Consider the following 12258-nt stretch of genomic DNA (forward strand, 5'->3'; position numbering starts at 1 on the left):
CATGCTCTCAGCATATCTTCAAGCATTTTTATCGTTCGTTCGCTCTGACCATCAGTTTGTGGATTGTAAGCTGTACTCAAACACAACTTGGTACCCAATTCCTCTTGTAGACTTCTCCAAAATCGCGAGGTGAGACGGATTTCATGATCCGATACAATCGTTAACGGAACACCGTGAAGTCTCACAATTTCCTTCACATAAGAATTCACAAGCTTATCCATAGACCATTTCTCATTGGTTGCTATGAAATGCACACTCTTAGTGAAGCAATCAACGACCACCCAAATCATGTTGTGACCATTCTTTGTTCTGGGCAGCTTAGTGACAAAATCCATAGTAATGTCTTCCCATTTACCCATAATCACAAGTAAAGGTTCTAAACTCCCATATGGTTTCTGATGTTGTGCCTTGACCCTTGCACATGTTACACACTCGCCCACAAACTTTGCAATATCAAGCTTCATGGTCGGCCACCAATAATAGGGTTTCAGGTCCCTATACATTTTAGTGCTACCGGGATGAATCAAATACATGGTCTTATGAGCTTCTTCCATCAGAAGATCTCTTATTCCTCCTGACTTAGGCACCCAACTAAGATCTTGGAATACCTTCAGTCCATGACCGTTTGTACTAAACACCAACGTTTTGCCCAAACATTCCTCCTTTTGATCATTCTTTTCAGAAGCTTCCTCTTGAGCTTTCTTTATACTCTCCACAATTGTCGAGAAAACTTCTATCCTCAACGCTCTTGGCCTTTTTCTCTCAAGATTGACTTTCCGACTGAGAGCATCAGCGACAACATTTGCTTTACCGGGATGGTAACGTATCTCACAGTCGTAGTCCTTAAGTAGTTCTAGCCAGCATCGCTGCCTCATATTCAATTCTTTCTGACTAAAGAGATATTTTGAGACTCTTATGATCAGTGAAAATTTTGCACTTCGTGCCATGGAGGTAATGCCTCCATATCTTTAGAGCGAAAACTACCGTTGCCAACTCCAGATCATGAGTCGGGTAGTTCTTTTCATGCTCTTTCAACTGTCGAGACGCATATGCGATCACCTTATCTCTTTGGGTCAAAACACAACCCAAACCAACCTCAGACGCATCGCTATAAACAGCGAAGTCTTCAACTCCGTCGGGTAGACATAAAATTGGTGCCTCACATAGCTTCTTCTTTAGCAACTCGAACACTTCTTTGTGCTTATCACTCCACACATAAGCGGATCCTTTGTGGGTCAAAGTTGTTAATGGAGTAGCGATCGAAGAAAAGCCTTGGATAAACCTTCGGTAATACCCGGCTAATCCCAAAAAGCTTCGGATCTCCATGGGACTCTTCGGTCGCTCCCACTTTGTCACAGCCTCAATCTTTGCTGGATCAACCATTATACCTTCTTGGTTGACCATGTGACCCAAGAATTGGACTTCTCTAATCCAAAAATCACATTTGGAGAACTTAGCATACAACTTCTCCTTCTTCAAGACTTCCAACACTTCTCGCAAGTGTCTAGCATGCTCTTCTTGGCTCTTCGAATAAATCAGAATGTCATCTATGAACACTATCACAAATTTATTAAGGAATGGATTACAAACTCTGTTCATTAAATCCATGAAGGATGCTGGAACATTGGTTAGTCCAAACAACATAACCAAAAACTTGTAGTGTCCATATCGCATTCTGAATCCAGTTTTCTCTATATCATGCTCCTTCACCTTCAGCTAATGATATCCTGACCTCAGATGGATCTTTGAAAAATAACTTGAGCCTTGCAGCTAATCGAACAGGTCATCAATCCTTGGCAACGGATATTTATTTTTATTGTTGCCTTCTTCAGCTCTCTGTAATCGATGCACATTTTCATGCTCCCATCCTTCTTCTTTACAAATAACATCGGAGCTCCCCAGGGTAATGAACTAGGTCTAATGAAACCTTTGTCCAATAACTCCTGCAGTTGAATCATAAGCGCATTCATCTCCGTTGGTTCTAATCGATAAGGTGCTTTTTCAATTGGCGTCGTTCCGGGTAACAAGTCAATACGGAATTCTACTTGCTGATCAGCCGGTAATCCAGGAAGATCTTCGGGAAACACTTCTAGATAATCACACACCACCGCAAAGATTTGCACCTCCTTCTTCTCTTTCTTAGCATCAAATACGAATGCTAGATACGATGTATATCCTTTGGCCAAACACTTTCTGGCTTTCATCAATGAAATGATTCCAAAATTTACTTTGCGTTTATCTCCATATACCATAAGCGACTCTTTCCCAGGCGGGTTTACTTTGACTATCTTCTTCTTGCATAATATCTCGGGGTCATTGGCGCTAAGCCAATCCATTCCAAGCATGATGTCGAAACCGTTAAGTTCAATAGGCAATAATTCCTCGTGGAACTTATTCCCATTCAGATCGATGAAGATGTTTTTCATAAGATGGCTAACATGTAAAAACTTGCCACTAGGAACCTCAACTAATAAAGCATTATCTAGTCTATTGACATACAAAACTATTTTTCTACCAAATTCATGTGAAATAAAGGAGTAGTTGGCTCCGATTTCAAATAAAATTTAGGCAGGCAATTTGTTTATGAGAAAAGTACCTGAAGTGACATCAGCTTCATTTTTTGCAGCTTCCAGTGTCATCTGGAATGCTCTCGCCTTCGGCTTTGGCGGAATGTTAAATTTTTCTACATCCTTCTGTTTAGGGACAATCCCTCGAGATGTGCCCCTCCTCACCACATCCATAACAAACTTTCTTGGTGGGGGTGCAGTCGTTGGCATAATGCCATGGCTTTCCACATTTAAAGCATGTGACCACTTCTCCGTCACATTTCCCATGATGTTTTTTCTTACACTTGTCGCACCATTTCGCCTCGACTCTTCCTCTCGAACCAGATTTTGAGAATTCACTTTTCTTACTGGACCCTAAAGGTCCATCGAACTTCCTATTTTCACCAACCTCTGACCTCTCCAGACCCTTCTCTGTGATCTGGGTCTCAACATTATTAGCAGCCCAGATGGCGGCTTTCAAGGTCGTTGCTTGCTTAACCATTGGACCAAAGTTCGCTGGTAAACCGCGAGAAAATTTGTTGACCTTTGCTAGTTCAGTTGGAACTAGTATGGAGTAAGTTTCATCTTCTTCATGAAACTTGCAGCGTATTCAGTAATGCTCATCTTTCCCTTCTTCAAATTCTGAAACTCGTTATTGATTTCCATAAGGTCCTGCTCTAAGCTGTATTGTAATTTCAGTTGTTCCACAAAGTCTTCCCAAGATATCTTGCTAGCTTCCCCCCTTGGCATCGAGTGAGCTAGTAACTTCCACCAACTTAGTACCCCATATTTTAACATGGGAATCGCAAGAGCGGTCTTCTGTCAGTTGTTGCACTTGTAACTTTCAAACATAGTCTCCATTTTGGAGATCCAATTAATCACTTCCACTAGCGTTGGGCATCCGGATAGACATGGTGGTTTGGATACCATGAAATCCTTGTACTTGCACCCACGACCATCATTTGCTCCATCTTGGTTGTTCTGCCTAACTATCGGTGGGTCCGTTTGACCGATAACCCCACTAAACTTCCCTCCCTCCGAATGCCCTCCATTTACTTCAGGCTCTTCAATTTGAACTGATAGTTCTTCATGATTTTGCCTAAGCAGATGTCTCGTTTCTTCCATCTGACAATCCAACATCATCTGAATCATCAATTGTACCCCAACCATTGTCATTGGCTCAGGCTCTGCTGCTTCAACAACTACTTGTTCAATCACAGGTGGTTGATTCCAGTTTTCGTTGATGTTTCCAACTCCATTTCTTGTTCTTCACATTCTTGATCTATACATTGAAAAAGGTGAATTTAGATCCTTATTCACGATAGATGTTTAAATCATACTTATTACTCCAAATGATTACATGCAAGTTCTAATACTGTAGACATACGCTTAGAATCCTAAACACATAAGTCTCTAGATCCTATTGGCAACAAACCGTAGATCTGAACAAATAATATCATATATGGTAAACATATAACATTTAGCACATAAAAGCATTCTAGGCAACTTTCCTAAAATAAACTAGTGCTCGTGTCTAAAATTCAACAGACACTTAATCCATAGTCTTTACTTAGCATACTAAGTTTAAGTCTAAAAATCCTACAAATTCCTAGTTCTCTTAAACTAATGCTTTGATACCAACTTTGATATCCCCAAAATCTCGGCCAGAAAAGACGGGTTTCATTTATGCTTTTAAAATAATTTCATAGTAAATCCTTTTGATTTAAAAGTGTTGCGGAATTTGTTCCCAAAAACAAAATATGATAAAATAATATTTACCAAAGCATTTCATAAAGAAATGTATTTTCATTATATAATCAAAACTCGGGATGTCATGTTCTGATACAGACCAAAAAGCATAAACGACATATTACAAGCCATACAACAGTTTATATACATGTGCAGGCTTATAAACAAAATAACTTGATGATTCATCCATCTTATGCCCTCGTGCCACTACCTGTAATAAAAATAAACTGAGTAGGTCAGGCTAGGGAGGCTGGTGAGCATATAGGGTTTTCAACCCACAATAAATGATTATATTTAATTTTCACCAACCAACAATAACCCAATTACCCATTCCCGTTATCCTCACTTTACGTCCCTAAAACAACAACTATCACAAGGGACCTAATCTAGGATTTTCATCGGGACAGACATTACTGCAAAGGGGTTTCCTCAACAATAGATGTCCTAAAGGTAACCATGAGGGGGATAGAGTACACCGGTGAACACATCGTTCACAACACCAACAGATTATGAACTTGCCAGCATTCCACAGGATTGTCTAGAAAGAGCCCGTGGTCATCATTCATACTCTACTAGATGACTAGATCAACAACAACATCGAGGCCTCTCATCATTTTATCTCATCACACATCCACTATCTACCCATGTTCTACCCAACATCTTTGTAGATTATATATATATATATATATATATATATATATATATATATATATATATATATATATATATATATATATATACACACACACACAACATAAAACGTGTACAAAACATTCAATCAATACTCATTTCAAATAACACATAACATATAAACACATAGCACGTATTTTATGGAAATAATTCGTATTTATGTGTTAGAAGAAAGTAACTACACACTCACCTGATAAGATGATTATCGGACAGTACTATGGCTCTTCAAGTAGTAATTCTTCGATGGAACCGGGAGATCCTCACAAAAATCGGGCTTCTCGCGGGCAGAGTTTTGGCTAGGGAACTCTGTTTCTTAGGATCTTCGGGGCTTCGGGTCTCGGGATGATACTGGGGCTTCTGGGGTATTTATTGCACGTAAAACGAGGTAAAACGGGAGAGAGAAAAGAAATTTGGCATCCAAACCCGGCTGCCTTCATGTTCTATTTATAGTGCTGAAGTCTGCCGCGCACGCAGGGCGTTCCCCGATGTTGGGCGTTCCCTTCGAATGCGGTGCGTATGAGTGGGGTTTCGATCTTATCCCTTATCCGTTGAGTCAGCATCAACATGGCCAATTCGGGGCCTAGCATAGGAACGCCGAGCGTTCCCCAATTGAACGTGGGGCATTCCTCTTTGGATGCGTGCCTCGAACTTCAGAAAATCATAACTCTCTCATACGATCTCCATTTTTGATGTTCTTTATATCCACGCGTAGGTGAGATTATGCTCTATAACTCTCGTTTAGACTCCGTCGTCTAATTTTGAATTTATTTTTAGTAGGCCGGAACAGGAAAACTCCGTTAGAAATTCATAACTTCTTCATCTGACGTCCATTTTCGTCTGTCTTTTTTTACTGTTGCACTACTATCGATGAGATCTTCGATTCTCGTTTAGATTGTTTCGGCTAGAAATCACTCGATCTCAAATCCGAACTTCGGGCTGCATATTGTTAAGCTGAAACTTAGAAAAATCATAATTTCCTCATACGAAGTCAGATTTGGATGTTCTTTTTATGTACGCTCTTGGTTTAACAAACTCTACGACTTTAGGTTAGATCACTAAGGCTAAATATCACTCTATCGTAAACTCACTATTTACATCGCGGAGTGTCATGCCGGTACTATCGCAAAACTTCGACAAGTCATAACATCTTCGTTATTACTCGGATTTCGGCATTCTTTATATATTCTGAATCCTTCTAACGACTACTACGTCTTCATGTATCGATATAGGTCTTATCTAACATTTTATTTTATCGTTTATTTTTATTCTTAATTCAATTAAGTCACACAATTAAGCATAAAACACATAATACTCAAATAATACATTCTTAGTATTTCAAAATAGGTTACAAAGGTTAATCTAGACTATTACATTGCTATTAATGACAAGCCCAGAAACACAGGCGTTACACCAGGATATAGGCAGCTTCTCCGAGGTCCTTCATAGTGAAACACTATACTTGTTGATTGTAGAGATACGTGGTATGATAGTTAGTTATGCTAGTGTTTTGCTATCTATATGTGTTACTTGGAGGGAAGACCATGGGAGGAGCCCATGGCACTTGAATGTAAGACCATGTGGGGGAGCCCATGGATTTTTAAGTAAAGACCATAGGTAGAGCCCATGACACCTGGATGTAAGATCATGTGGGGGAGCTCATAGCTTTCCAGCTAAAGACCATGGGAGGAGCCATGGAAGGAGCCCATGGCACTTGTAAAGGGTTTTGAGCATTCTAACACTCCTAAGGTGTACATGCAACCCTAGAAACCTTGGATCTATGTTTTGCTAAGATACATGCAAATTTGATTTTCCAAGGTTATTAACCAAACTAGCATGGCATGTGGAACTTTTAAACATAATAGTTAGTTGAAGTACATACCTTTTGTTGTTTGGATTCCTTGAGAACCTTTTGAGCCTAGCACCTCAAGTGTAATGCCTCAAATGTCTTACACAACACCACAACACTTGGAATAACCCTGAGAGAAGTTCACTTACACACAAAATTCGGCTAGCCCTCTTACACTTGCTTGTAGTGGCCGATTTTGCTAGACATAGGGTCTTTATATAGTTGTGACACAAGTAGGGTTACACCATGTAAACCCTAATTGTCATGGCTTTCCATATTCCATGATCCATAAGTTTATAACTCCCATGGACTATCCATAGAGCATCTTATGGGTTTAACCCAATTCATATAAACCATGGATCATTAGCCCATTACACAAGAATGGATTATTTACACAATCAACCCCATATATTTAATTAGTATCTTTTTTATCATTTAATTAATTCTAAATTAATTTTTTGATCAATACTAATTAAATAATATTATTAATATATTAGTACTTATAATATATTTATAATCCTTAAGTGTCCTTTCTCTGATTTAGTCTATCCAAATGTTGCAATGTCATGCAACCCAAATGGACCATGCCAATCGGGTCAAGTACATTCCAGAAATAGCTATGAACTTAGACACCTAATCCAACAGTCTCCCACTTGGATAAGTCTAATAACTATAACTACAAGAATGACTTCAGGTCCCGATCAGCAATCGTAGCTCTTTCAAGGTCTCGCGGAAGTGAGATGATGATGATACGCCATTTAAGATAAGTGATCATATATTCCTCTGTTCTAGATATCAGCCGGATAAATACATGGAACAATGGCTTGCTTATTGTCCAACACTTTGTTTCCCGATTTCCGATTTGTTTGACATAGAACTTAATCCAACACATCAATTTAGTTCTGATCGGGCCTAATACATAGGTCAAAACAAAATCATTGTGGGGCCCAAATATCGCTTCTAATCCAAGAAGGAACAGATAAACTTTGACTCGTATGCTTGTTCTACTGCTTGTTAAATTATACACAAAGGCATATTTTATAACATTGATTTACCAATGTGTTTTCGTACAATCAATGTATAACCAAATCATAGTCAACAACTCATATCTCTAGGTTTGAAAACTTATATGATATTACCGTCACACGATCACTCTAGATAAATTCCATGAAGTGATACAAGTGAGCGTGGGTTGAATCCAATACTCAGAACTTATGAGCACTCATGAGTGTTGTAGCACCTCTTGTTATGTCGAACAACTTAGACATCTACAAGTTAACTCATGACAGTCTTGATTCATATCTACTTCCAACATATGACCGACTGTGGAGAATTTAAATAATATGATATACCATAACATATTTATTCTGGAAGTCAAAACATGCAAAATGAAATGATAGTAAACGATTGAGAAAAGATAGCAAAACTTATACTAATTAATAAACAACAACTTTTATTTATCATCAAATGTCAATTACAATTTACAAATTTCAAAGTTATATAACTACTAAAACTAATATCATCCTTCAGCCCTATACGCCTCACATGATGGAGATGCTTAACCCTACCCAGTCCCTTTGTGAGGGGATCTGCTGGGTTCTCATCTGATGATACCCTCTTTGCCACGAGGAGTCCTTCTTCTATTCGATGTCTGATGAAATGGTATTTTATGTCGATGTGTCTGGATCTTCTGTGATCCCTTGGTTCCTTGGCTAAGGCAACTGCACTTTCACTATCACAGAAAATCTCCATAGGCTCCTTTATAGTCGGTACAACTCCAAGGTCTCCAATTAAGTTCTTTAGCCATATAGCCTCCTTTGCTGCCTCGCTTGCTGCTATATACCCTGATTCGCAAGTTAAATCAGCCAATGTCTCCTGCGTGGAACTATTCCAGGTAATTGCTCCTCTATTTAAGGTAAGACCCAGCCTGACTAAGAGCGTAAATTATCCCTATCAGTTTGGAAGCTAGCATCACTATACCCTACTACTCCCAAGTCATCACTCCCACCGAGGGTAAGGACCCAGTCCTTTGTACTCCGTAAGTACTTGAGAATGTTCTTTACCGTAGTCCAGTGAGCCTTGCCAGGGTTCCCCTAATATCTATTGACCATGCTCAATGTAAAGGTCACATTAGGACGAGTACAAGTCATAGCATACATGATCGAGCCTACAGCGGAAGCATACGTTACTCGACTCATCTCGGCTATCTCAGCCTCTGTACTCAGGCTCTGAGTCTTTCTCAATCTAGCGTTACTCTGAATCGGTAACTCTTCTTTCTTGGAATTCTTCATGCTGAACCTATTAAGCACCTTATCCAAGTAGGTACTCTGACTAAGTCTAGTTAGTCTTTTACTCTTGTCTCTCAAAATCCTTATCCCTAGGATATAGGCAGCTTCTCCAAGGTCCTTCAAAGCGAAACACTTCCCAAGCCATGACTTTACTTCCTGAAAAGTTGGGATGCCATTTCCCATGAGTAGTATGTCATCCACATACAATACCAAAAAGCTAACTATACTCCCACTAGCCTTGACATATACACAAGATTCATCTTCGCTCCTCGAAAAGCCAAACTCTTTGACTTTCTCATCGAAACAAAGATTCCATTTGTGAAGTGCTTGTTTCAACCCATAGATGGATTTCTCAAGCTTACACACTCTATTAGGGTACTCTGTGCTGACAAAACCCTCTGGCTAACACAAGTAAACATCCTCAGCCAACTTTCCATTAAGGAAAGCGGTTTTGACATCCATTTTCCATATTTCATAATCACGAAATGCAGCAATGGCTAACATAACCCTAATAGACTTAATCTTTGCTATTGGTGAAAATGTCTCATCATAATAAACTCCCAGAGTTTGAGACAAGCCCTTTACAACCAGTCGCGCCTTATAAGTGTGTACATTACCATCCATGTCTTTCTTCTTCTTGAAGATCCATTTGCACCCTACTGTCTTACGACCTGGTACATTGTCAACCAAGTTCCAAACTTGATTGTCATCCATGGACTGTATCTCGTTGTCCATAGCCTCTTTCCATTTAGCAGCCTCAGGGCCTGCCATGGCTTCCATGTAGATGTTAGGTTCATCTAGACCAATCAGTGTGTTATCACTGATAAGTGCATCACCTTCCGCAGTAATATGGAAACCATAGTAAGGCTCAGGTGGATTGCTAACTCTTGTGGAGACGCCTCAGATGTACAGACTCGTCAGTCGGATCAACGGGAGTTTCCTCCTTAGGTTGATTGCTAGGGTTTGAGGTTCCTTCACCACTTGACTCTTGAATTTCTTCAAGGTTAATCTACCTCCCAGTGTTTCCTTGGCTTATGATCTCTCTCTCTCTCTCTCTCTCTCTCTCAAGACTCCTCTCCTTGCTACAAAGACCACATTATCATTGGTTCTGTACAAGAGGTAACCAAAGGATTTATGTGGGTAGCCAATGAAAACACACCTCTCACATCAAGGTTCGAGATTATCGTGCGTCTCGCGCCTCATGAAAGCCATGCAACCCCAAATATTGATGTGATCTAGATTGGGAACTTTTCCAGTCCAAATCTCATGAGGTGTTTTGGCAACCTTTTTGGTAGGGACTGGATTAAGAATATGGGTGGTAGTCTCTAAGGTATACCCCCCAGAATGAGATTGGTAGCGAAGCTTGACTCATCATGGAACGAACCATGTCCAACAAGGTTCGATTACACCACGCAGCCACACCATTAAGTTGTGGTGTCCTGGGGGTGTCAATTGTGAAACAATCCCACATTCCTTAAGATAGTCAAGGAACTCTGTACTAAGATACTCACCACCTCGATCGGATCGAAGCAACTTAATGTTCCTGCCCAATTGATTCTCCACTTCCTGCTTAAACTCTTTGAAATTTTCAAAGGTTTCTGACTTATGCTTGATCAAGTAGACATATCCATATCTACTAAAATCATCAATAAAAGTCATATAGAAGCGGTTAGCATCCCTTGTGGCGGTTCTGAAGGGTCCACACACATCAGTGTGTAACAGATCCAATAAACATTCACCCCTAGCACAAGAACCAGTGAATTGTGATTTTGTCATTTTTCCAAGTAGACAAGATTCACAACTATCATCCGACTTTAGGTCAAATGACTCCAAGACTCCATCCTTTTAGAGTTGGCCTATGCGTTTCTTGCTTACATGTCCAAGATGAAAATGCCACAATGATGCTTTATCAAGTTAGTGGAAGAATCAAGACACAACACATTATTTCCTAGGTTATATACAACAGACACAACTTCATACACACCATCACAAGGTAATGTTTTAAAATAAAGAACATTATTAAAGAAAGCATTAATACCAGCACATTCATTATCAAACGAAAAGGTAAACCCTTGTTTGTACAAAGCATGAAAAGAAATAATATTTCTCGCCATTTCAGATGAGTAACAACATTTATTCAAATCTAATGTTAACCCACTACTTAGCAACAAAGTATAAACTCCAATCTTGGTGACACGTGAAGCTTTCCTATTCCCCATGATCAAGTTTATCTTCCCATGCTCCACATCCTCACTTCTTCTTAGTCCCTGAAAATCAGAACAAATATGAATACCATAACCGGTATCAAGGACCCAAGAATTAGAGTTATTAGAAAATATAGTGTAAATACCTGCATGGTTGGGTTTCAATTTCCCGTCCTTAACATCTTGCAGATACTTTGGCCAGGTTCGCTTCCAGTGCGACTTTTCGTGGCAATAGAAGCTTTCAGCCTCTTTAGGGTTGACAGAAGGAGTGACGGAACCTTTCTTGGTTCCACTTGAAGAAGAGCCATCAAGGGACTTTCCCTTGGTACCCTTCGAAGGGCTCTTCCTCTACTTTCTTTTGCCTTGCCCGATTGCCAAGATCGGGGCCGCGGTAGGAGTAGGAGTGGTAACAACCGACTTACCCTTAAGACCACTTTCGACGGTCTTCAAGAGTCCTTGAAGTTTGCTGAGTGTAACTTCCTCCGTGTTCATATGGTATGTCATTCGAAATTCATCAAAACAAGAAGGTAAAGATTGAAAAATGATGTCAATTGCCAACTCCTAGGGGAAGTTCACATTTAGCTTCAAAAACCGGTCCACATACCTTTGCATTTTCTGCAAGTGGCCGGTGATGGGTTCACCATCCTTCATTCGGCTTGTTATCATGGAGCATATGATGTCATACCTCTCTTCGCGAGCACTTTGATGGTAGTTGTCCATCAAGTCCTGGTGCATCTGAAGAGGGTAATAGTCCTCATAGGACTTTTGAAGCTCGGATGTCATTGTGGCCAACATGATACAAGCCACTTTTGTGGCATCTCTCTCATGTGACCTAAAGTTAGTGATCTCCTCTGGAGTAGTAGTGGACTAATCAATTTCCTTTAGCTCCTTGTTGAGGAAATATTCCTTTCCTTGTAATGAGTGACCATCCTGAT

The sequence above is a fragment of the Lactuca saligna genome, chromosome 2, assembly GCF_052625555.1.
Source record: "Lactuca saligna cultivar CGN05327 chromosome 2, ASM5262555v1, whole genome shotgun sequence".
In the NCBI taxonomy this organism is placed as follows: domain Eukaryota; kingdom Viridiplantae; phylum Streptophyta; class Magnoliopsida; order Asterales; family Asteraceae; genus Lactuca; species Lactuca saligna.